General features: G+C 40.1%; 1 protein-coding gene across 3 annotated transcripts in view; it reads left to right on the top strand.

Moving 5' to 3' along the window:
• The window catches only part of kcnab1a (potassium voltage-gated channel subfamily A regulatory beta subunit 1a), a 105240-nt gene that overhangs the window by 46013 nt on the left and 32928 nt on the right, over nucleotides 1–26299 (top strand). The gene's annotated exons all lie outside the window — the stretch shown is intronic.

Below are 26299 nucleotides of genomic sequence, written 5' to 3' on the forward strand. Positions count from 1 at the left end.
TTTTATGTCCAATTTTCTCTTTTTAATACTCCGAACAATCTTCCAATTTAAAACCTGTGACGTACTTCCTGGTGACATTTGAACATCCGTTGCTATAAAAGAAACAACAAAGGGTTTGTGAAGAAGCTGTCGCATGAGCCAACTCACACACGTTTAATTTGGCAGGAGAGGGTTGGTGTAAACTCAGGTGCTGTCTGCAACCTGCTGAGAGTTTACACTGCACAGTGGTGTGAAAGGCCAGATTAGGAACCACTGTAAAAAGTGTTGGTGCCATTTTAGAGAGGAGGTGCAAGTGTATCCAGTGTTTTAGAATGTGAAAGATCTAAATGTTACATTGACTTTTATCATCAAGTGTTTTGGAATAATTTGAAAATACTGAAACCACGAGTCCTTATTACATAGCGGGATGGTATTTCTCAACAAGACGACCGCACTACATATTCTAAACGGCCCTATTACCAACGCATCATCTCTGCTTGTTGCTATGGTAATCATGTCCTTGGTGGTTTTTCTTTTACAATATAGATACACACACACAGACACACAAAAAGTTACTTACTGATGTATTTAGTTACTTTTGGTAACAATAGTAAGTTTATGTTAGGTGCACATACAGAATTGCTTGGAAAAGATCGTCGTGTGTTATAAGGTTAGTTCCTCGCGATTAGAGGAATGGAATCGTCATGGTTACAGTGTTAAACTTGGTTCATTGTGGATGAAACAAACATCATTGTCTGATTGTTTCACATTGGAAACCACTCCTAGTGATGGAGGGATGATTAAAGGAGCATAAGAAAGAACAAGGGAGAGAAAGAAGAGCGTATGTCGAATCTCAGAATGATTATACTGGTAAATCCCTACAGGGGCCTATTGTATTAAACTGTGGGGCAAATAACAAACAGCGATTGTCACTGATCATCTGTCAGTTTGTCAGTGAAATGTTGCTGTGCCCTTGGGTATCCTGAAAGACACTGATAGCATTATTAATTATGGTGGCAGGTCTGTAGCTCTGAGTTCAGACCTTTTCATCTTGAATGTGACAGCATGTGCATAACTGAATAAAATATCTGACTCAGTCTGTGGCAGCCGACTCTGAAATTACAGTCGGCTTGTTTGCTATATTTATGACAGTAAGACTGCAGATGTCTCAGTACCACTGTCTCTTGTTTGCTCCAATTGTTGTAGTGGTTCCTCTCATTTGATCCCAATAACACTGTTGAGTTTTCTCTGAAGACAGAGTTTAGGATAAGTGCGTTCATCTCCTCTTTTATTTTAATTATAGGAGGTGCCAAGATGACTTGTCAGATCTTTTTTGCCACCCCCAGCGACAGCCAGTGGATGGAGGCATGTTTTCAGGTTGTCTATTCTTGTGAACATACCTCAAGTATGCCTTTAGGGAATTTCTTCAAATTTCATACACACGTTTAATTTGGACATAAGAATAAACTAATCAGATTTGGGTGGTCAAAGGTCAAGGTCCCTGTGACCACACAAAACACATATGTTGCCTTGTGAACACATTATCTCAGGAAAACTCACAGGGAATCCTTTCAAATTTGGTACGCATGTTCATTTGGACTCCTAGATGAGATAATTAGATTTAGATTATGTTTTTGGTCTCTAAAAGATGATATATTAAGTCTACCTTAAAGAAAAAATAGATTTCATTGGTCATGGTTCAGTGGTTTCAATGGTTTATGAGTACTGACATTTTTTTATTTAGACTCAAACTGCACTGGTTGGTGGAGGCATACAACCACCGGGCGTCAGTCTTAGTTGTGGCTCAGTCTCTGTTTTGCTGTTCTGCTTTTCATTTGCTCTGTCTGTGATTTACCGTAACCATTTTATTAGTGCTGGTGTTTAGCTGCGTGTTGCTCCTTTTAAAGGTCCTTCCCCCTAATAAAAGAAAGGAACATTAGTTCCTCTCTGAGTTTTTCTCAAGTTGGTAATTAATCCCTCGTCAAAGAAACAGCATTGTTGTTGTGTGACACTGCAGCCCAGTGGAGCTGCTGTATGCTGATAATAAAGAGGCCCTGTCATTCTATACCTCACACTACTTTTAACTCTTACAGTTGTATGTTTTTCTACTCACATGTTTCAGATTCTTTGCTTTGAATGTATTAAAAAAGACATGCAGATTGGAGTTAGGTTAACTGGAGACTTTAAATTGTCCATAGGTCTGAATGTGAGAGTGAATGTTTGTTTGTCTCTGTATGTTGGTCCTGTGATATGCTGGCGACCTGTCCAGGGTGGACTCCACCTCTCGTCCAATGTCAGCTGGGATTGGCTCCATTCCCCCCAGTGACCCTCAAAGGAAAAGTGGTGTAGATGATGGATCATTTTCTTAGTAACTAGAGGCACGTCATCTTTAAACCATCTTGATCCTGTTTTATCATGAGATGCATAAGAATATTTTAAGATATTAAATTCAGTGTCATATTAACATAGAAATGGAAATGTTTGAGATGTGGATGTCAGAATATTAGTATTTAGCCACATTACAGATGTAAGAAGAACTGTAGTGATGGTAAACATTCATAAGTTATAACATTAATAACTTACTATCAAAGATAAGATATCAACAGAAGGAACAAGAAGGGAGAACTCATGTTTCTACCGCTGCTGCTTGTAAACCTAATACAGCCGGGTGCTTTTTTTATGTTGCAGTCTTTTGTGTGCGTTTTAATGAAAGAATTTACACCTTCATTTCTACCAAAGAGAACTGGGCCTAGCGTCTGTAGCTGTCTTTCTTCACTGCCCCCTCTTTTTCCTTCTCTCTTTGAACTCCATGAATCATGAATGGTAAGGACTGTGAGATATCAAAGATCGTAACAACCTCTGAAGACGTGACTGCGTTGTAATTTTACTCGACACAACCAAGCTTTCCTCTCTGGCATAGTAACACAAATATTAAAACGCAGTGTGATGTTACCATCTACTACTACTGATGTGTTTCTCTTCTCTTCTGCTCCACATCATTATTTAACCGGGTTGACGCTTTGCTGACATGATAATAGTGGAATAACATTGAATTATAGTCAGAATGTGTTGTAGACAGGAAGGTAGCGTGACGTGAAGAGGATGAGAGAAGTTGTCAGGGATTATTAATTGGTTTGTATTTCTACTGAAATTGAGTAAATCCTCAGCTTCATCAACAGGATACATATTGCTGCCTGTGCATACGTCTGCCTGTGAATGTGTCTGTTCATGTGCAATGTGCAATTTGTGCATATGAAAAAGGGTGTAATCAGTCAGATCGTCCTGTCTTCAGCTTGTGAAAGTGCCAATTTGTAATATGATGGACCTGTTTTTGAAAATGATCAATGTGCCCTGAGGGTGAGACACACACACACACACACACACACACACACACACACACACACACACACACACACATACACACACACATAATTACATATTCAGCTGAATAATGACTGAACAGGTATGGCTCTAGTATTTTTAATTTATCCCAGATTTACAGCACTGTCTGTAACTCGGAGTGAATTCATATATTTAGTTGAGTAAACATCTGAGTGATGATGAGAAGCAAAAGGAGCTTGGATTTGAATGGGGACATTTTTTCTATAATTTCATTAATCAACAGTTCTTTCTCCTTTATATAGTATGTGTAATAGTGGTGTGGGGGACGAGGGGCTCTGGATGACTGTATCCATATGAAGGACATGCAATTGACTGTCTCCATGGAGATGTGAACGAGAGCAAATGCTGCAATCAAGAGGCTCTGTTGTGTGGGTTTGTCGAATGTGTGTGTGTGTGTGTGTGTGTGTGTTTGACTCGGCGTTGGTGCCGTGGATTTAGTTTTTTTTTTTTTGGTGCAAACTATGATTCTACAGTGTGGAAATAAAATAATGTTCAAGTATGGGGATGATTTAGAGTTTTATGTTTTACACTCCTACACAAATACACGTACGCTCATGCACACACATCAGAAACCCACAGTTGCATGGTGTATAGCACAAAAGCTCACATAAACACACACCCTTTCCCGTTGAACATCCAGGGACATTTCTGCGTTTTACACTCCACAGCAGTCTGAAAAGTAGAACTGTTAGTCACGAAGATACTTGTGCACATGTTCATTTTTTTTCATGACATACTTCTCTTCCTGCATCTGTCCATCCCTCCATCATCACCATCAATGTCTCCCACTCTGCATGTTATAGCGTGCATCTATGTGTTTAACGTTGCCCTTTGAGAAAACATGCAATCTACATCTGCATACATCTGCATGAGCACACTGTAGTGAATAACCCCCTTCCTCTCTCTTGCTCTTCCTGCGTAATTAGCCCCATTGCATCATTTCCATTCTTCTTTCCCCTCCTGATGTCCATGGCTGTCAGCACGGGTTAATCTGTGCGAGTGTGTTCTAACGTGTGGAGTAGGTTTATGAGCATCACACACCATTGCATTACTTTTGTTAGAGCCCTGGTATATTTTAAAGATTTTTTCCCCCATGGATGAGATAGAGGAGGGTATTTAGGAAACAAAGCAAGATGTCAACAGAGATCAACATTTTAATGATGTGATTTTGCTTGTGAAAAAAAGACTTTTGGGCTCATTAGTTGTTTTCCAGCCAGCGCAGTACTCATCAGTTTATTAAGCTTATTCTGCACTTTTTAACTGAAGCATAATTCATCACATTTACTCCAAGAGACTCTAATAATGGTATTACATAAACACCTGGTGGACACAAACACGCATAGATCTGTACACGTTATCCTTATATTATGTACATTAATGCCCACATCTCTGATAGGACCATGTTCATGTTATTATACCCTCACAGCCTCTGGGAAGCAGCAGGTGCGGTCATAATGGAAAAAGTTGAAATAATGAACTTCAGCCGTTAGATAGTGAATAATTTTGGTGCAGTAAGCAATAAAAACATGAATAAATTTGTGTTAAAGGAGCTGATGCATTTTGATATCCCCACATTATGATGATGATGTGCCACATAGTGATATTAATCCCTTTTATTTATGATGTTCAAGTAAAATGATGACAGCGGCTTATTACAGAGAGTGAAACTAAGACAAAGGTAATAAATAACTCCTTCTTCTAACAAGGTCAACACAAGTGTGAAAGTAAAAGCATTTTTTCTTGTGTAAGGCTGAACAATAAAGATCCCGCGCCCCTTCCACGGTCACTACTCGGTATTTACATTTCTCTACCAGACTCATAGAACCACCCATGCTCATTTTATTGGTATAAGAGAGCAATAAAGCTGTAGATAAACACTTCCAGCCTCTATAGAAGTAAATTTACTTTTGCAGCAGTGACACAGAAGCAGGAATATTAAAATATAGAAATAAGTGGCCAAATATAGGAGGAAGCTGTGTTGCCTCTTTTTTTCTTCTCCAAGACATGGAGAGGATTAGATGACAGCAGCTCTTTGTGGAAACCTTTCTCCATTTCTAAAGGTTTACAAAGCAAATTTATAAATTGACCACAGAAGTTGAAATCTCAGCAGTTTAATGTAGATCATGTTTTGGGTTGATGACGAAGCTGATTGGTCCAGGCCAAGAGGCAACCCACCGTGATGTCACCCATTGGTTTGTGAGCTGCCGTTTTGAAGGACACTGAGGACACTGCACGCCCACCTACACCTGTGAACTATACCCGTTGAAAAGTACTAGTTGTCAATCACACGGCATCCACGCCCAAAGAACACCGTGCTTTATTGTGTTGGAACCATAATTCATAAATTAACATCATGATGTTTCGAAGAAGACTTAAAACTATAGCGGTTGAGGCCATAAACTCCATATAAAAGTATTTACTGACGTTTTAAATCAAGTGAGAAGTAAGATCATTTTCCCATATAGACATAGAAGTTTCCCTCTGCTGGTCTTATCAGAGAATACAGGTTTCAAGTACTTCTGCATTTGTTTCACTCCCCGGACATTGAGTCTATATCCATTTTTATGTACAGACTATGGTCCAGAGATGTTGGGACATATTTAAAAAAAAATATAGAGCTAAAGAGTAAAACAAAGATGATAAGAACCAGATAGCATTATTATGTGATGAAAAAAACCTGAAAATATTTTTAAAAGAGAGAAAACATACAGCGACGAAAGAAAGATTCTGACAGCATGCACAGTATCATATAGATCCGGGCTGGTGCAGTGTGGTGCATGGCTGAGTGAGTGGTGATGCTGTGTTGTGAATAATGCAACATGAAGTGATCAAACAAGGTTTTTCTGTGTGGTCAGAGTCTGCATGAACTAGTTTACAGCCCACATGGTAGACTGGCAAAAGATACAGCACATGGAGATACCGACTGTTTCTCCAAGTGATGTTCAGACGCATTAATGCAGATTTGAGATACGTATTCAATAGTTGCTCAGAAAGGTGGATGTTTACTGCCTCAAGCAACTGTTTCGATTTCGTGCTACTGTATGCTGCCCCCTGAATTTGTAATGACCCACTATACCACTATTACACATGCAGAAAGCATGCTGACGTACTGTCCTGATTGCACGCCATTTTCCAATGAGCCCAGACTTATCTGTCAGTGCAGGGTCTGCATGTTCCTCGTGCATGCAATGGAAAAGCTTTGTTTGGATAGCTTAACCAGCAAATGTATTCTAAATCCACTTGTTGTACAACAAAAGGTCATGTTATCACAACTCATTTAAGATTTGCTTGGTTCTATTAACCTTTATTTAGGTTGGAATTGAATCAAAGTGGCAAAGTCACTTGTTGATCCCTGAAGGGATTTAGTTGTCACACAGCGAGGGCTGGATTTAGCCTGCTTTTATTGCAGCAACAGTCTAAATGTCAGACAGTCACTATCTTCTATGCACTCTGAAATAGTAATAAAACAATCTAACACGCGTAATACATTCAAAACATCTCCTATGTTTTCTCTGAGTTTAGGGTAAACACAATAAGGAAACATCCACCCATCCATTATCTATACTGCTCGTCCTCTTAGGGTCACAGGGGGAGCTGGAGCCAATCCCAGCTGACATGGGGCAAGAGGCTAGGTACATTCTGGACTGCAATTAACTGGTCTCTGGCCTTTTGCAGGGCTGACATACTGTATATTTTCAGATATAAGCTCTGGAAAATCCCTGGAGAAACTGACTCAGACATTTGCATTTCCCACATATAGCTCCTTGGGATAACTTCAGGAGAACATCCAGATTTGGTGTGAAAGCAGCATCAGAGACCAAAAGCCATCAAATTCACACCTTAGGACAATTTAAATAATCCAATTAACCTAACCACCATTCTACATGTCTTTGGACTGTGTGAGGAAGCCAGAGTACCTGGAGAACAGGGAGAACATGAAAACTCCACAGAGAAAGACCTGGACGACACTAGGATTTGAACTGAGAACCTTCTTTCTATGAGCTAACCTTAACAATAAATATGAGAGAATCAATATCTGTTTTTTTCAAAAGAAAAACTTAAATAATATTTCCATTGTATGTATAAAGCAACCATGCACGGTGCACGAAAGTCTGCATCTGATTTTACCTTCATAAAAAAAAAACAGAGACTAGCTTTTTGTCTTTAACATCTCAGTAATCACCTCTGATTTGTGGAGCCTTAGCTTGCCCCTGACAGGAACATTTCCACAATCCCTTAATATGATTATTTAAAAAACTATCTTCAAAAGAAAGGTAGCTTGTTCTATTTTCCTTTATTTAGTATCATATAAAACAGTGCAGTGGTAACGACCATAAAACGGCAATAAGTAATATTAATAGTAACATGCTGGAGACAGAGCAGGACTATTTTTTACTTTAAGTGTGTGTATTGTATATATACGTGTCGAACTGTTACCTGTGTCTTCAGATTTATCTTCTGTGTGTGTGTGTGTGTGTGTGTGTGTGTGTGTGTGTGTGTGTGTGTGTGTGTGTGTGTGTGTGTGTGTGTGTGTGTGTGTGTGTGTGTGTGGTCAAATCTATGAAGCAGCAATTTAGTGCGAAAACCATTGTGTGTTTCTGTTCTGTTGTTCTTTAGAATTTATTGATTGTGTCACACACACACTCCAGCTCCCCAACATCACACTTCAACGACCTGAAAATGTTCTGGCTCCGACCTTTTCTCTCATGAGTAAATTTAATTCAGTCGCTTCACTCACTTGTGAATGTGTTTTTGTCACTTGTTTGCAGTGTTGGAGGAGGGTGTGTATACTTTGAGAAAGAGGTGTTTGTCCCACTAAATCTGTGAATGTTTGTGTTTATGTACGTCCATTCAAATAATAGTGCTTGTATTTCCGATTGTACTAAATTCCTGATGCACACTGGAGGATTTTAAACTCTTGACTGAGAGACCACATACATAGTGAAGGATTTAAATTATTTTTAATATTATAATCCCAGCCCACTGGCCTGGTTAAGGTGTGTCTACACATCCTGTGCTGGACCCAGAGGATCCCAACAACTACTGGCTGATCTCCAACCTTCCTTTCCTCAGTAAAATCCTGGAAAGTGCAGACACCGCCAAAATCCACCAGCACATGTCCAACCATGAGCTCTATGAACCCCTTCAATCTGGATTCAGACCCCACCACAACACGGAGACTGCCCTCATCAAAATATCCAAGACATTCTCATTGCTGCTGACTCAGACCGCATTAGTATCCTCATCCTCCTAGACCTCTCTGCTGCCTTCGACCCAGTCTCAATCTAACTGACCTCCACCACCCCTATACTCCACTCAGAAGGCTGCTGTCCTCAAACACAGGTTTATCTCCATCCCCAACACCAAACTGCGAACCTTTGGAGAAAAAGCCTCCTGTGTCGCTGCCCTCACTTCTGGAACTCTCTCCCCACCGAAATCCTCAATGCTGCATCTCTGGACAGTTTAAAAAAACTCTTCAAACACCACCTGTTCATTAAGGCCTTTGGCCTCAGTTAACGCTCCACCCTGCCATTAGTGCTGTTTACGCCGTCCTGTTTTGTGCTAATTACTTTCTTTTCTTTTCTCTTTCTTTCCCCACTGTCGCATGTATAGCGTCCTTGGGTCTCTTAAAAGGCGCTTTATAAATTCAACCTATTATTATTATTAATCGTCAGAACACACACACTAGAGGATTTGGCCAGAACGTAACAGACTTGGAATCTCACATGACTTGAAAAGAAAAAACGGGAACACCGCCACGATAATTGCAAGGGGCGGATGTGGTCTAATATCGGTTTATCCTTTGGTGTGTGTGCGCCTATGAATATAAGTGTTTACTCACTCGTGTGTGTATTTGATGTGTTCCGGTGTTTGTCCAACTTGTTCCAGTTTAGTCGATGTAAGGCCCCTAAGTGATATCATAGTTTACAAGACTGAATATATTTTCCTTTAACACTCTGGGAGTCTTTAATGAGATTATTATTTATTGAAAAAGGCACACTTTATTTATATTCCTTTTTGGGGGGGGGGTTTGGGAGTCACACAGCGAAATTTGATTATAAGAAAGCCATGCTTGCCCCAAGATGCAGCAATTTGTTTGCTCAGGTATAAAAAGAACCACTTATGCTGTAAGGCCACAATAGCTATTCTCTCCTCTTAGTTTATTGCAGGTTTGAGTGAGAGCAGACTTGCGTGACAACCTGCACCTGCTGTAAAATGAGTACCTCGGTCCTTTTCCCATGCAACCAACTGCTATTTGATTTAACGTGATTGTGCCAACAGCAGCAAAAGACCATGAAGCGTATGGTTTATTGAGCACGTTGTTCGCTGCCATTTGTTCCTGCAGCTAGAACGAGATGCAAGTCGACAGTGTTTATCCAGCAGAACATCAGCAGATGAAATGAAGGTGAATGAACACCAGAGAATGTAAATTATGGCAGTAAGTGCAGTCAAGTCGACAATGCTCAGCCTCATGTTCAGTACAAATGAGTACAGTGCAATGAGAGAATGTAACTTCCAGCAGAGTGCAGCTGAATCAGGGGCTTTTAGGACAAACAAAACAACCATACAGCAGAAAAGACTGGAACTGAAAGAAAGAAAAGTAATTTTAGGGTGGGGAGGTCATGCTTTTATGGTTTTAGGTCCTTAACATCAGAAGCGCAATAAGTGCCTCCGTTTACAAAGTGGTTACAAACTCACATTTGAGTGGCATTTTGACAGTTTCTATAGTTTTTTTATATTTCAATTTTTCTGTGATTTACTATCTTTGCAGGTGACACACCTTGTAACTTTTAAAATACGCCATAGAAATAAAGTTCATTATTATCATCATTACTGAACCTTCAATAGTCTTTAAACTCAACATTTCAATTCTGTGTTAACAAACTCAAATGGAAATACATGACATCAACATAGAAAAGATGTTTACTTGTATTTTACTAGCCTATCTTATCGTTAAAACGTAGTATGGTCATATGAAGCACTGAGACTCAGTATGAGTGAAGCAACAGCAAAGTCCCAGATTAGCTTGGATCCTTATTGTGGCTAAAGCATTTTCACAGTCAATGTAAATACAGGGAATAGTTAATCCTTGGATATTGTTAGCTTGGGAAAACTATAGTTTTAGATTCTTGCATCAAAAAGTTGTCACACATTCACACAGATTATTTTACTTTGTTTACTTCATTCTCTTGTTCAAACATTGAAACACCCTCATCAGACTATTATTTCAGAAAAGTGGAAGGAAGTGGAGATGTGTCGTACACCTTTACACACAGTCTGGTACAAACTAAATGTTTGGTAGAAATATTCAAAAGCTAATTCTATTCACATTTGCACAATATACATTTCTTTATGCATTGTATATGTCCTCATTGCAAATATTGCCAGTCTTATCATTATTCCACCTCTGTATTTGTTTCATTCTTAAAGCAGCACAGTATCATTATCATACAGTAGTTTTCTTTTGTATTCTGTCTCTGGACAGTAACGGCATGTTTTCAATTATTGAATGTTAATCGCTCAATGCTATATTCCTCGCGGACTCTCTTCTATTCTTGTAATGACATCTGAGTCTGAATAATAATATATTGACCGTGACCCAGTAGATGAAAGAAATGCTTATGCGTAAATAATTAATCATAAGCTTTGTCTTATTGTCAGATAGTCACTGGATCAGCATTGTTTCCCTGCTATTGGCTGCGAGTATTAGGCCACTTGGTCTATGGGGGTTATGTCAGGCTACAATTGTTCTCAGGCCCAGAATATAATTGATATGGATCCACATAGAAAGTGGTGAACAGGCTACATCACTATAATGCATTTCTAACAGCTTTGTGATATTTCATGTATAATTTGCATTTAAATGTGACCACAGCTCTCAGTCTGATGACATTTGTGAACGTATTTACTTTAATTGAAAGAAACTGTAACTGTTATGTTTAATTTTTCATTTCTATTCATGCTCCCATGCTAATAAAACTTACTCATTGTACAGTAAGATACTTGAACTAATTATAACTACAGCAAATCAAAGCAAGCACACATTTTAAAATGTTTACTTTGCAAAGCATTTACAGTAAGTTACACATACGGTATTGTGGTGTTAAATTATGATAAAAAACGTTTGCAATTTGTATCCTCCACTTTGATTTAGTGCAAACCCAGTTTTCCTTCATCAAAATCAAACTGTGGGAACGTGAACATTAAAAGACCATAACAAGGGTTAACATTGGTGTGCCTGCATGGAGTTTATTTAGTCTCAAAATTCAAATTCCATGAGTATGGTTTTGCGCTGGTGAACTTTGAGACTAAATAAAAGCCAATTGCTTATTTATGGGTGAACATGGCTGTGTGTGTGTGTGTGTGTGTGTGTGTGTGTGTGTGTGTGTGTGTGTGTGTGTGTGTGTGTGTGTGTGTGTGTGTGTGTGTGTGTGTGTGTGTGTGTGTGATTTCTTCACCTCAGCAGATGTCTTGTACCATCCCACAAAGCCGTTCTCTTGGCAGAAGTGCTCCATCCTTATTCTGTTATCAGTGAGCACGGACACGGACTCATTAATAATTTCACACTCGTGTTTCATATCTATTGATCTCCTTTATTGATTGAAGTCTCTGTTAATGACCCATCAGGATTAGTTGAAGGTGCTGCTGATGGACAGAAACATGAATAGCATCACAAGAGTCTTTCTCTCTCTGTAGCCTGTGTATTATAGCTTGAGACACTCTGCCTTGCTCGAAAGAATCTTGGTCATTGAGGGAAGTGAGATTGAAGTGGGACTCCTTCCATCTCTGGTCTTTCTGTGACAAGAACCACTTAGACTCTCGGTTGGCTGCTGTCTCCATTTGTCCACCTCCTTCTGCCCGTGGCCAGATCTGTGCAGCAGTAAGTCTCAGCACCAGGAAACAGACCTCGAGTTTCCCTCTACAACAACTGAGAAGCTGCTCAGGTGGCAGCAGTAGGTAGGCAGATATCAGACAGAAAATTCAGCTGAGATTTATTTCACAGCCATTTGTCTGGCACACTTTCCCTTCTCTCTTGTCCTAATTTGTAAATATCAATAATGCACAATGCAGAGTGGCTGAACTCCAATCTGTTTGTATTTATCTAATATCCCTGCTAGGAGTTTTTGAAACTGAACACTTAAAGGAGAGGTAATACAGTCATATTCAAGTTCATAATTTTAAATTGGGTTATTACTTGGAAAAGGTTTACATGCTCTAATTTTCAGAAAACGCATCACTTTCCTCAAACTGTCCATCGCTGCAGCTCCTTTTCTCAGCCTTTCTGAAACACTTGATTTAAGGGATCTCACTAGCTGATAGGTGTGCATTATGCAAATGTGTGGCATCGTGATGTTACTGTATGTGGCATCATGAGTCTGGGCCGGCCTACTGACGAGGCGTTTCATTGTTTTCTGTGGAGGAGAGGAGCTCCCGTGGGCTTTTAACTTTGCAGGCCTTTTTTTTTTTTACAAACACACACAAAAAAAAAACATATAACATGAGAGAAATATCTCTCCATTAATTAAATTTAATAAATCTTGTGGGAGTGCATGTGTTTGAGTGTGAGAATCTACAGAATCATATTTGAAAAGACCCTTGTGTTTCATCGTTTACATATTTTATCACAGTATGAGAGTTTGTTAGTATGTTAATTCCTCATTTGGTTGCAGAGAAGTGCTGGGAGGAAGACGCACTAATCCCTATTAACTAGAGATTTTTGCTGGGGCTGGTAATAGAAGATGTTGCGAGTGGCATCCTTAATTTTAATTCAGAGTGAATCTGCTGCGCCTGTACTTTTTAAAAGCCTATAACAACCTACTTTTGCTCAGCCAACAAATAACAGCTAAACACAGTCTAATTTGGCCCGACATGTGAAGTAATACCACATTATGTTTGTTATCATCCAGCAGGTTGTCTGACCAGCTGCTCGTGGAAGTGCAAGTGCAGATCAGCACATTTTTCCAGAGAGCTTTATCCCTTCTAAGAGATTCTCTGGAGTTATACACATGGAAAAATTACATTACAGAACCTTCCCCTGTAAAATGAGTCGAGGCGGAATGGGGATATAAATCCTCACTGCAAATTGCAAGCTCATGAAATCAATAGTGCTGGAGTCCACACAGATATGTGAGTAATGTGCAGTGTGCACACATCCATTTGTAGTGCATTTTATAAAGTAAAAACTCAGGGCATCCCTCTACAGACAAACACATTGTGTGTCTGTGTATTTGTTCCTACTGAGATAGCGTCTCTTTATATAAAATCCCATTCCAGGTCTTTTTATATTTATGCCACATGTTCCAGGTAGTGATGGGTAAAAGCCAGAATCACTGTCATCGCAAGGATAATAAGCTCCTTACGAACGATACAAGCTGAAAACTCAAGTCTGATGCCTCCAGGCTTCAATTTGCCCTGAACATTGAACTGTGGAAATTTTATTTTCAACCATCTGCGCTGTCGACAACCATTATAGTTTTGAATTGTCTGTCCCATTCTTGTGAGCACGATATCTCAAGAACACCTTGAGGGAAATTCTTCAAATTTGGTACAAATGTTCACTTGGATTCGAGGATGAACTGGTTAGATTTTGGTGGCCAAAGTCAAGATCTCTGTGACCTCACAAAAACTTGTTTTGCTCATGAACACATTATCTTAAGAACTCCTTGAGAGAACCCTTTCGAATTTTGCAGAAATTTTAACTTGGACTTAAAGATGAACTGATTTCATCTGAAAGGGTCAAAGGTCAAGTCACAGTCGCCTTGCAAACGTGTCTGGCCTCTTGAACATGAGATCTCAAGTCTAAGGAATTTCTTCACATTTTGACCAGTTGTCATTTGTAAATGAACTGATTAGATTTCAGGGGTCAAAGTTTAAAGGTCACTGTGAGTGTGAGCTCATGAGTCTGGGGAAACTGCACTGGTTGACTGAGGCAGACGACTTCACGGTCGCAGTTCAAGTTTTTTCAATTTTTTCCTTCTACTTGAATGTTTTAGACACACATACTCAGTGTGTTTTGGAATGATGTACAATCGTAATAAAATGTTTTAAATTACATGTGCTGGAATAGTTAATAGAACCTTCTGTCTGACAGTAGGTGAAATCTGTAATATTTTTTGATTAATACAGAATATTGTTGTTATAGTGATTTATCAATTGCGGCACATAAAGTGTAGATAGAGACATGAGGTTCACTGATATTTATCACCATTTTTCTAGTCATATTTTGCATTATTTTCTCTACATGCAACATGGTCAGTTAGTTGGTTTGCTTTCCTTCCTTTCCTTCCTTTCTACCCTCCTTCCTTCCTCCCCTTTAATGGAGTGGGGCCAATTCAACAGCAGTATTGTTCATCTGCGTGCGTGTGTGCATGCGTGCGTGAGTCTCGGCGGTGTAGTCTTTGCTGAAACACAATCTCGGATCTTCTAAGAATCTTGTTTGTTTTCTTTTGCCTCCAGACTCTGAGTCATCGAGGTGCACAATCGTGGATGTAACTGCTCCTCTTCACTATAAAGAACTCAGTTTTTTCTCTGTTTGTTTTCTCTTGAATAGAGACCACCAGACAATGTTGTCTGTCTGAAACAGCATTTTGTTCGGAAAATTGATCCATGCGCTTCCAGCTGGTGTCTGATAATATTAGAAGTTAAGAAGAAAATTGATGAATCTTTCCTTCCACTATCCTCAAGTGTCTTTTCTAAACCTCCTAACTTTGATATCTGTTGTTGCGGGGAAGCACTGTTTGCATTATCAAGAAAAGTTGTAGTTTACAACAAAACTGGCAGGAAAACAATTTCTTCCACCACTTCTCACTACTCCTATGTCAGCATTTATAGTTTGTCCTTAGTTTGCACTTGAAGTTGCTGCAGATTCCCACAACAACAGCATCTTTTTGCAAAATGCTCCTGTGTTTGGCAGTTGTTTGAGAAGCCTTGGATTCTCATCAGCACCACTGGAGATTGATTTGTGTGTGTGTACAGTATGTGTGACAGGCAGGAGTGGCACTGTTTTCACATGATTGATACTCGGTTTCTACAATAGCTGCAGCAAAGAGGAAAAGGAAAAGTAGCAGGAGTGCCGGTGACAGAACAGCCTGATTGTCTGTCAAAAGAGATTCTGTGGTATTATGGAACTTGGTATGTGGAATTGCTTGTCCTTACTCAGATCATAGACCCCCGTCAGGCGTGGTTTTAACATCCACCCTGAGTGATCAAGTGGTCAGCCCCAAGTACAGGTCTCAGAACACGTTAGGAGGTGGTCTGGGACGCATGTGGCCACATTCTCTTCACTGTGTCCTGTGCCACACATGAAGGACCACCTACTCAGCTGATGTCCTCTGACCCACTACAGTTTCACAGTGAACCAATCGTATTTTTCACACTTCTCAGTGCCCATACGTTGATTCGTCCATCGCCTCCTCCTCAACATAAACACTGATCATCAAATAATGATTGATACATTTCTTAAATTGGTGAAATCTTTCTTCACAACCCAGATGCACGGGATTCATTCAGTCAGTCTCTGCCTCCTCTATGTCTCTCCCTCGCTTGCTTGTGCTGACACACACACACACAGAGTGACATTGGACACACCTGCAAACTCAGACTGGGTAAAAACAACATCATTCCTTGCAAACAGTGATGACGTACGTGATTATTTCCATATGAAGTCCGATCACAGTGATCACAGGAGACAGATGTGAACAGATGAACACTGTCTATTTGTAATTGGATCTCTCAGGATGGATGTTTACGCCAGGTCCATAGTTCCACAGTTTTGGAAACCTTGTTTGACTCTGTAGCTGAACAGCAAGACCACTTGACAACTTATAGATCAGAGGGTTTCTGCAGAATGAGTCATTTCTAAAAAAGTGAGGATCTTGAGCCCACACAGCCACTCTTAAGTCACTGCAGGCGCACACAGGGTTCTGCCTGGTCGTGTCCTTCTCTCGCTGTTCACACAATTACTGGTGCCTGCTGATGTATACACGCACACACACACACACACACACACACACACAGTAGTGCGTTTGAACTGTCACAAACATGTTGAAATCCATTCCGCCTCTCATCAGTGCATTCTCCTTCATGACTGAATGTACTACAGGAAACGAAATGTACGTTAGCCAACACATGCACAGCTTGTCTCTGTGAGCGTGAAAACTAGTTACGGTTCATTTAGATTTTCTCTAAATCAATAGACATTTGCCTCAGGAGAAAAATCAAGAAGTACTTTATGTGTATGTTTTTAATAACAAGTGGGGACCATCAGGGCAGCATTGCTGTGCTAACTGAGCTGAAAGGATGGAAATGGCTTCATAATGATCCATTATGGCTCCCGCTGGTATGTTTATACTGTGGGGGTTGAGTTACAGCACACTGCAGGTGCTTTGTTATTTCCCTATATGGAGGGATGAATTCATTCCTCATGTCAGGTTAGGTTTTGTTCCATTATAGCCCTTGGCTGTCAATCCATTTTCCCCGAGAGAAATTCCATCAGTCTGAAAAGCTGAATCACACAGGCTCTCCTCTTGTAAAAACAACCCCATGCAGCAACCATACTTTTGGTTTATTGTTAGAGAAGCTCAGGCAGCCATAGTAATTATTACAAAGGTATGTGTTGGTCGTCGTAGTTTATAGCGTGACAAAATCCACACTAAAGGAGAAAGGTTGTCTGGGATGGATGAGTGAACAAAACGCAAGACCTGCACACAAAAGTGATCGCTCTCCTGCTACTTTAATCGACTCTAGCTGTGGCTCAGGAGGTAAAGCGGTCGTCCCTCTGCTCCTCCAGTCTGCATGCTGAACCCTTAATTGGACCTGACGGCTGTGCTGACAGTGTGTGAAAGAAAAACATATAGAGGTGCGGTTTGAATGAGTGTGTGAACTGGTGAATGTGACTTGTACTGTAAATCGCTTGATATAAGTGAATTAATTAACCACCAAAATACTTGGTGGAAGGATGCTGTATGGGTGAGGAAAGATTTTTTGTGTTAATCTGGATCAGGGGGCCAATTTAACTTTCTTTGACATTGTGAGATAGGGCATTTTTTTGTGTGTGTTTATTTTAGTTTCCCAGGGAATAATTCATGGAACTTGATTGAAAAAATCAGGCATGTTTTAGGGACTAATATCTATTAGTCTGTGAAATTTTAGTGCAGCTTGATTGAATTAAAAGGGGCTGTGGGGCCTTGGTGGAAGTAGAATCAATAAAGTCTTCAGCTTTTTAAGAAACTGATCAAACACAATCACTAAAACAATATGTGGAGCAGAGGTTATAGCTTAAAAGCAAGGGAGCATTTTTACCCTCTACACTAAGTGTAGTATCACAATCAAATACACACAAATGAATCTACTCTTTTGCAACCGGAGACGTTACAGCTGGCTATTTAAAGGCTTCAGGTTTAAGATAGGTGATCTGCACGTATTTACACGGGGACAGTACATTTAAATGCAATGCATTCTATACCTGTGTGGGTGGGTAAAGCATTAGTGGGAGGGTAAGATGAAGGAGTTTGAGCACGAGCGTCACACTGTGTTCTCTGTCTTTCTATTTCTGTCACGATGTTTATTGTTTCAGGCTGATAGCAGGAGGTGTTGAGCTCTTCTATTTTCCTACACAAATGTTTTTATGATTGTTTTTAAATATGCCTGTGACTCAACACATGCACACTGAACACTACAGCCATTCACTAGCTGTACATTATGGATACAAAAACACACACACATACAAATCATACACATGCTCAGAGGCAGCACCACAAATCATCATCCTCACAATTACTGCTCTGGTCACAGTATATATAAATAACAGCTGTAACTGGGAAGGTCTCAAAAGACTGATTGGCTGAAAGTGTGCTTCTTACTGGTACTATTGGTGGTGTTATCTCGCCTCGCTTGCTATGTGACAGCTTTTATATTACTCCCATGCAGGCTGCTGCATTACTCTGCCTGGATGTAGGCTGTGAGAGCTGCCCCCTCACTCCTTCACACACACCCCCACACCCTACTCAGCGCTCAGGCTTTGATAAGCATGAAATAGCCCCACTGCTGAGATTGCTTCCTAGTTCATAGAAACAGCTTTGCCCATAAGGATGCACAGGTATACAACCGCACACAGGGCACAGTGTGCAAGAAGCTGCAAATGCATGTACAGCTCAGCCTGTGCTCCTACTAAATACACAAATGTATTCATGTGTTTATGTATGCATGCATGCATAGGCACACACACACACACACACACACACACACACACACACACACACACACACACACACACACACGTTTGCTTCCTTTTCAAAAAGTACTTTTCAAGAATGCTGGTTGTTAGTATTATTTTGTTGTAAAGGTATAATTTCTTTGGCGTAATTGGTAAAAGATGACATGAGGGATGGTGCTCTGCAGCCTTCAGGATATTACAGCACACAAGATACATTTTCCATGTTGGCTGTGTAGGTTGGTCGTCATATTGTTGAGAAGATGATTGAAAAACTTGTCCCTATGCTGACTTTGACTCCAAGCTCACTGTCTTTTTCTGATAATCTTTGAAATGAACAAGTTAATTGTTTCCTTTTTAGGGTTCATTGTTAAGGTTTCTCAATTCTCTGGGTCAATTACTGCAGGTCACTTTAACAGAAAACTGCATCCGGCATCACCCCAGGCCAAACCACCAGTCAGTTCCAAACAAGCAGGTTTAGAACAGACACTGCACTCGTAACATGAATAACGCAATCAAAGATCATTCAAGACAATAACATCAACCATTGCTCCCTTGTTTCTTCTCTTAAAGTGACAGGAAGAGTGGAAATTTAATGAAATCTTTGTTTTATTTAGGGGAACATTATTCCATTCACAGTTCCCTATCAATTTATCACTGGTTTCACTCAGTGTTTGTCTGAGTGTTACAAATGTCCTTCCTACTGTGATATTTGCATTAAAGCTTCCACATCTTTGATAACTTGACAGTTGTGACATTTCCTTGGAGAGTTGTGTTTTCTGCTAACAGTAGAGAAGAAGAAGGCAAGAAGAGGATGTTAATAATATGGGTGAATAGTGTCTCATATCTCAGCAGATCTGTTTTGGTTTTTATCATCTATCTTTGCAACTCTCTCTCTCTCTCTCTTGCTGTAATTACTGCAGTTGAATATGGAGAGATAATTAGTCCCCACAATATGATAATCATCTACCATTGGCTCACTTCTCTCAACCGATGTCATTAGCATTGCAGTCTTTTTACCACCAGAGGATTATATGCAAATACATTTTTTAACAAGTTGCTTTTACAAATTATGAAAGTGTGTGTGAAATTATCTCTCTCAATTAACTCTGTAAAAACATCACTTCACAGTAAAGTAAAGTAACAAATCAAAAAGAAGTTAAATAATTCAATCAATTGTAACAAATAAAGGTGGATGTTTCTCTGTCTCTCCAGCCGACCGGCTCGGACACATTTCATGACACGTCAAGATTCTCCACTCAGAGTTGAAATAATAACCTTGTTTACAGGCCTCTTCTCACATTATAAAACATTCAGAATAAAGGAGGGACTGTTAGTGCTCGGGTCAGATAGTGTAGCCAATTACTTCTGATGTGGAGTCAATGTACTGCAGGAAATTATTGGACATCCAGTTCTTAATTCCAATAAAGCAGGATATAATAGATGCCACATCAGTGGTACCAGGCTTTATCAGTATATAGAAACAAAAGGGGGGACCAAGAATAAACCATAAGGACAAGAGAGAAGGACCTGTTAGATATGAAATGAACCAATCCAGAGCCACGTCACTGATGCTGACACTGTGTCAAAGGCTGAGCTCAGGTCAGGAAGAAATAAAATTGAGTTCAGGTGTCATACAGCATTATGTCATTGGTGACCTTTACCAGTTCAGACGCAGCTGTGAAGACAGCGAATGCCAGAATAACATTTGCCTAAAACCATGTTATTATTCAAATGAGCTTTGTTGACATTTTTTTATCAAATCTTGGATAAAAATGTCAGTTTATGAATGTTTTTAAAATCACTATAAACAAAAGAATTGGCTTCTTTAAGTGTTAAGTTTTTTAAGCTGGGAGTGACCGATGATGCTGGACACCTGAGGCACATATTCCTTGATAATTTAATTTACTTACATTTTTTCAATTTTTACTTCCTCTGAGCCAGATCGTGACAAATTAAAGGTAGGACACCAAGAGCAGGAGACAGATTAGATTTTAATATAACGTTATAAAGGCAATTCAATAGGGGGATGTATTAGTTGACAGGGTGAATGATGTCAGAGTTCCCAAATGAGAATCTCCAGAGTCCTGGTTTTGACAGAGAGGGAAAGAAAGAGAAGCAGGTTTTCAGCTCTGGAGGCCAGAGACTAAAGCTTGTTTTGTAATGAATGGATTTCCTGGACATGACTTAATTCTCGCCAACATGGACTATTACAGTGTGGATAGAGGGGTCAATGTCAAGGAGAGCTGGAATTAGTTGAAAGACGATGGCGTGGGAAGGAAATAAGAGAAGGAGGGGATGTGAAGGAGAGAGATGCACCCATCGTTCATAGTTAAGTTTTAGAATGGTTCACAAAGCTGCATGTTTTCAATTCTTATAGCTCAAAGTCAATACACTTAGTAGGTGTTAGGGGATTTAGTACACTGAAAAAACGCTTTCAAATAGCAGTAATACATATTTGATTTTTAAACTGAAAACAATAGACACAACAGTATTATATTTCACTTTCATTAGACACACATTAAGTTTACATGGAATGAAATGTGCTGTAATCAATCCGCCTTGCTTTATCTGTACACAGACATGTTACAAATGGAGACTGATATGAAGACAAAGATGTAAAGCAAGATGCACAAAGCAAAGGGGGATCAATTTAAAGCACAAGAGTAGGAGAGAAATGAACAGAAACAAAGAAACACTTAACAGAGGCAGAGACGACTGAAAGACAGTGACACACAGGAGAGAGGTAAATGGTGGAGAAAAGAGAGAAACAGTGAGGTAACCTCTAATGTTCCTGAAATGATGTTGCCACAGATAAACAGTGTGTGTTGCCAGAATTTGGGTGGCGACTGTAACCTACTTTATCTGGGGCTCAGGTGGCATCAGGGCTGCAGCCCTGCCTCCCCATGCCCTGTCTCTGACACAAACAAACACACACACACACCTAGTTTTACACTTGTTGTAGTGTGTGTGAGAAAGTCTCTCGTGGCTCATGAGTATATTTTTTCATATCGTAAACAGCAATTCAATTTTCATTTTCAAATCCTCCAGGAGACTGAAACCAGTCCCATAGGAAGAGGTCCACAACATCATCAAGGCAACAGCACACCCAGAGATATAGACTATCACCATCATCTACTCACAAGGGCAGCCAAGTTGTCACACATTACTTGTTTTATTAGCTCCTGTCTGAATAAGTGTCTAGGGCCTAATTGTTGTAGGAATCAAACAAAGGACAAACACACATGACCAAGGCCACTGTCTCACTTATAAAATATGTGCAGATCATTAAACTTATGCTGAAGTACAGCTGTAGTAATCAAAAGCTGAGTAGCTGCAATCTAGAAAGTAACATGGATTTTAAAACTATTTCTCAACAATTAATATTTAACCCTTTTACCATATTTTGAGCAGCGACTCCGTGCTTCTTGCCCAATTACACCCAACCATCTAGTAAAAACTAATGTCATTAAAAATGCACTCTCGAAGCATAACCCATATTTGTTCTAAGTACTGAGCAGCTGCCTCCTCTGCTGTTGTGGAGGAGGTATTGGGTGAATCAGTGACAGATCTGTGGTGATAACTGTTGATACGCAGGAGAGCGCGAGACTGGGCGAGTGTGTGTGTGTGTGTGTGTGTGTGTGTGTGTGTGTGTGTGTGTGTGTGTGTGTGTGTGTGTGTGTGTGTGTGTGTGTGTGTGTGTGTGTGTGTGTGTGTGTGTGTGTGTTCTGGCAGATGACGAGAGAGGATAATGCTGCCATAGTGGCGGGGGAATAAGATAAAGTCATTACTGTCCGTCATCAGCCAATTGAAGACGTGTTTAAGTGGAGATGAAGAGCCTCATTGATGGTGATGGCTTGTTATGGTAGATCTGTTCGGAAAAGCCGATCCCGGGGTGGGGTTCATATTTCAATAAATATTTGATGGGCGAGGACTTAGTATTAGTGTGTGTGTGTTTGTGTTTAGCGGTGGGGGCTTGATTATTCACGTGTGGCTCTCAGCGTCTGCATATCTATGAGGAGCCCTTTGAATGAGGTAGAAGATCACTTTCTCATTCCATCTCCCAAGTGGGGAAATCTTATTTTCTTCTTCTCTGCATCATTCTCTCCATCTCTTCTATTATCCTGTTCACTGCCATCCATCATGCAATCTATCACAGTAGAGGCTTAAAGAGGGGGATGCATTGTGTGGGCTCTGCAGTAGCCAGGCCGGCTGAGCTTATCTGAGAACAACTATTTGTTCCTTTATTACTTCAGTCAACATAGGAGAGGGTGAGCAAAATAAATTATACAGAGCTATAATTGCCCATCAGCTCTCACCCCATACTTAAGCTTTTGTCACAGAATTGCATACAGATGTGGGCCTCTTCAAGTTGCCCACTTGTAAAATAGCATATGTGGCCCAAATATCCCAAAACAAATGTGGGGCTTCTTCTGGCAAACATGCAGTGCTCTTGGCAAGGTGCATGCTGGATGGGTAACTAAAGTAGCCCATGGTGAATGTGGCCCAAATAGCACAAAACTAATTCAGGTCACCTTTGGCACCTTTGGTTGACAGGCCATATTGCTATAGCTTACTTGTGGCCCAGATCTAGATCCAGAACAGGAGCGGACCGCCCAAGTGCCATCATTCCACATGTTATCTGGGGAGGATGTGATATGATGTAGATGATAACACTACAGTATTTGGAAAAGTGCCAAAACCACAGCAATGAAAACTGATCATAAACATCTCTTCATCACCTCTTCACTTGCAGTAGAAGTGCTCTGTCCAAATGGGTTGTCAGTTGCCGTATCGCTCATCACAATATGCAGTTTTTTTGCTCAGTATGGTGCCCTGTCTGTGTTTTACTCTCACTACAGCGAGCTATTCACTTGAGTCCTGAAATGGAGTTCATCTGTAACATCATCATTCATGACCGTGGCTGGGAAACAGCGACTTCATCATTAATCTGCAGCAGGGGCATCCACTGCCTGACTCAGCACCTCGAGTCTCCAGGATCTGAACTCATAAGACCGCCCTGTTGTCACACGGGCCGTAACTTTTGGACATTTAAATATGTCTTCATCTTTTCCTGAGCAAGAGAATATACTTAACATAACTTTTATTAATAGCATCTCATTCCTGTTCAGGGACGTTGGGAGTAGTGGAGATATATAGAAATATACATTGGTATAAATCATTCATAAACATTCATAAACTGACCTCAACCTACTCCTTTAATGTGTAAGAAACTGGAAGTTCATTTTCACATCTGACAGTCCTGAAGGTCTTTCCATTTGAATGGAGTAAAAGGCAGAATTGGTGCAAAGTCGTTGCCATTGTAATTTCATTATTCAAAATGAATTACCTTGTAGTTCAAACATCATGTCGTTGGAGGTGAAGACTCCAATCAATCCTGCTTCTTTTCCTTCTTCAATTTGGTTTAATTCTGTCTCAACTTCCTGCAATTGGTCCGAAAGCCAGAACCATCCCAAAACAAATTGCAAACAAACCAAAGCATGGTTCAGTTTGATCCGGACCGAGACCACCTCTTTTGGTGGAACTGTTGTCTACAGAGAAACCTTTCACACCTGTTATTTTGGTTTGGACCAAATTGAAAACCTCAAAGGTCTGGACCAAATAAGGTAGGTGTGAATGTGCCCTAAATCTATGCACCTTGAAAAAATTCATGGTGGTGAAAATAATGCTGAAACCACATTCTTACATAATAATCTCATAGTTGCAGTGATTGCAGAGCAAAAGTAACTCATGTTACTTGTTGCTCAAGAGCACCTTGTCCTAAATATTTGGCGCCCTCTGTGTATATTTTATAGGTTTCAGAGGATCTAATGCATCATCCAAAATGGCTTTTCTGAGTGTGGCATGATTTTTATGCCTAATTAATCATTCTGATATTGAAGGATGCAGAGGTCACATGTCAGCGGTGACTGACTTAAGTGGTTTTGACAGGGGAGTCCAAATGAAAGATTGATGACAGCTGTGATGATGTACTCTAATATCACTAAACAAGGCTGAGTCTGTGAATCTCATGCTTGTATTGACAAAAACGCACAAGAACATTAGTTGCATCTTCAAATTCTTTATATTATTATTGTGTTGGCAAAGGTTTAAAGCTAAATTAGTGCACCAGAACATGCACTGTGCCCTATGAGACTAAAGAACAAACCATCTTTAGTTTCAAGTTGCACTTTATATGTGCTGATGAGGTGTAGTTTTCAAGTTGTACTGACCTCAATTATGACACAAGTAAATCTATATTCCCCTGCTTTGATACAACGTGTACTCGGTGTGAAGCTGTGTTGTACTCACCGCTCTCTTCTTGAAATAAAAACGATGACGTAGATTTTTATTTGAGATCGGCTCTTGACAACACTCTCTAAATAAGGTTCCAGAGTAAATATATAAGTGCTGAGTTAACAAATGAGAAACTTCTCCCCCAGGAAAACTGTGCCACCTACCTCCTACAAGCTGATGAATTGGAGCAGAGGTTTTAGCTTTGCACCTGCTTGAAAATTGTGTGTATGTGTGTGTTTAGTCATCCCTCACACGGACCCTGTCTCACGAAGCTGACATGACAGGACAATAACAGTTCCTCAGGTTTGATTGGACATGACAGGGACCTGCCAATCTATCTGCTGTGCTGAAACTGGAAGGACAACCTGTAATCTGAGTGTCAAGTCGAGTAAATGTATTTTTTCAGAAGACTCTAACAAACAATACATGTTGAACAAAGTGTTATACAGAGAAATGAATGGTGCAGCGTGTTAAAGGTGCACGAATCAATGTGTAAATCAACAATAAAGCTGCTGGGGTTGAACGAATTTGACATGACAAGCAATTTGTTCAAATGTATTAGAAATACCCCTCTCCCTCATCTGTGGTGTCTCCTCCGCTGCTTCACTAGGTGAGAAAGCTAACAAGTTAGCATGCAGATTTGTTGTCGATGAAGCATCACTAGCTTACGGTTGTTCGTTACTATGATGTAAATCCCAAAATACACTCTTTTCTACACTCTGCTTCTCGGATCCTTTGGTGTCATGATTGTCAGCTCGGGACGGCTTTGCTCGCTAGCGTCCTCCATTTGCGAAGCAAAACAACGTAATATTACTGCCTTACTTTACTAATAGGTCATGAGGAAATGCAACTGTTCAAGTTGATAGTGAGCGCCCTCTGCTGGATCAACTACTTCAGACAGTCCGATGACCTTCTAGACTGGATATTTTGAAGTTGAACAGGTCATTATGACATTACTAATGAATTTTGAATAAAAATTCACACTCTATTAAGCTCTTCAGCTTTTTTCAGCTCAGTCTTTTGGTCTTTAAACATGGCCTTTATATAAAGATTGATCCCCAATTCCTCCTGTTGTACAATAACTAAGCTAAAATATCTTGGATGCTAGTGTCACCATGTTTTACTTTTTGGGACATTTGTAGCCAGAGTCTGCAGTAGTGATAGCCACCAGGGGGCGATCAGACGGTTTGCGTTCACTTTAGGACGGAGTCATGTTGGCTATCTTTATATACAGTCTATAGTATGTATTGTACAGCTCACCGTTTTACTGTTTTAGTTATTCTGACCACTCTCATGAGCATCGTTTTCAGGCTGTTTCAGCAGAAAACACACAATAACCAATTGCACGTGCTAAACAAAGTTAGCGATTGGCTGTCGAACACAGTGGAGCGTTTAGCAGCGAAGACAGAT

Source organism: Hippoglossus stenolepis, chromosome 4 (genome assembly GCF_022539355.2).
Source record: "Hippoglossus stenolepis isolate QCI-W04-F060 chromosome 4, HSTE1.2, whole genome shotgun sequence".
Classification (NCBI taxonomy): Eukaryota; Metazoa; Chordata; class Actinopteri; order Pleuronectiformes; family Pleuronectidae; genus Hippoglossus; species Hippoglossus stenolepis.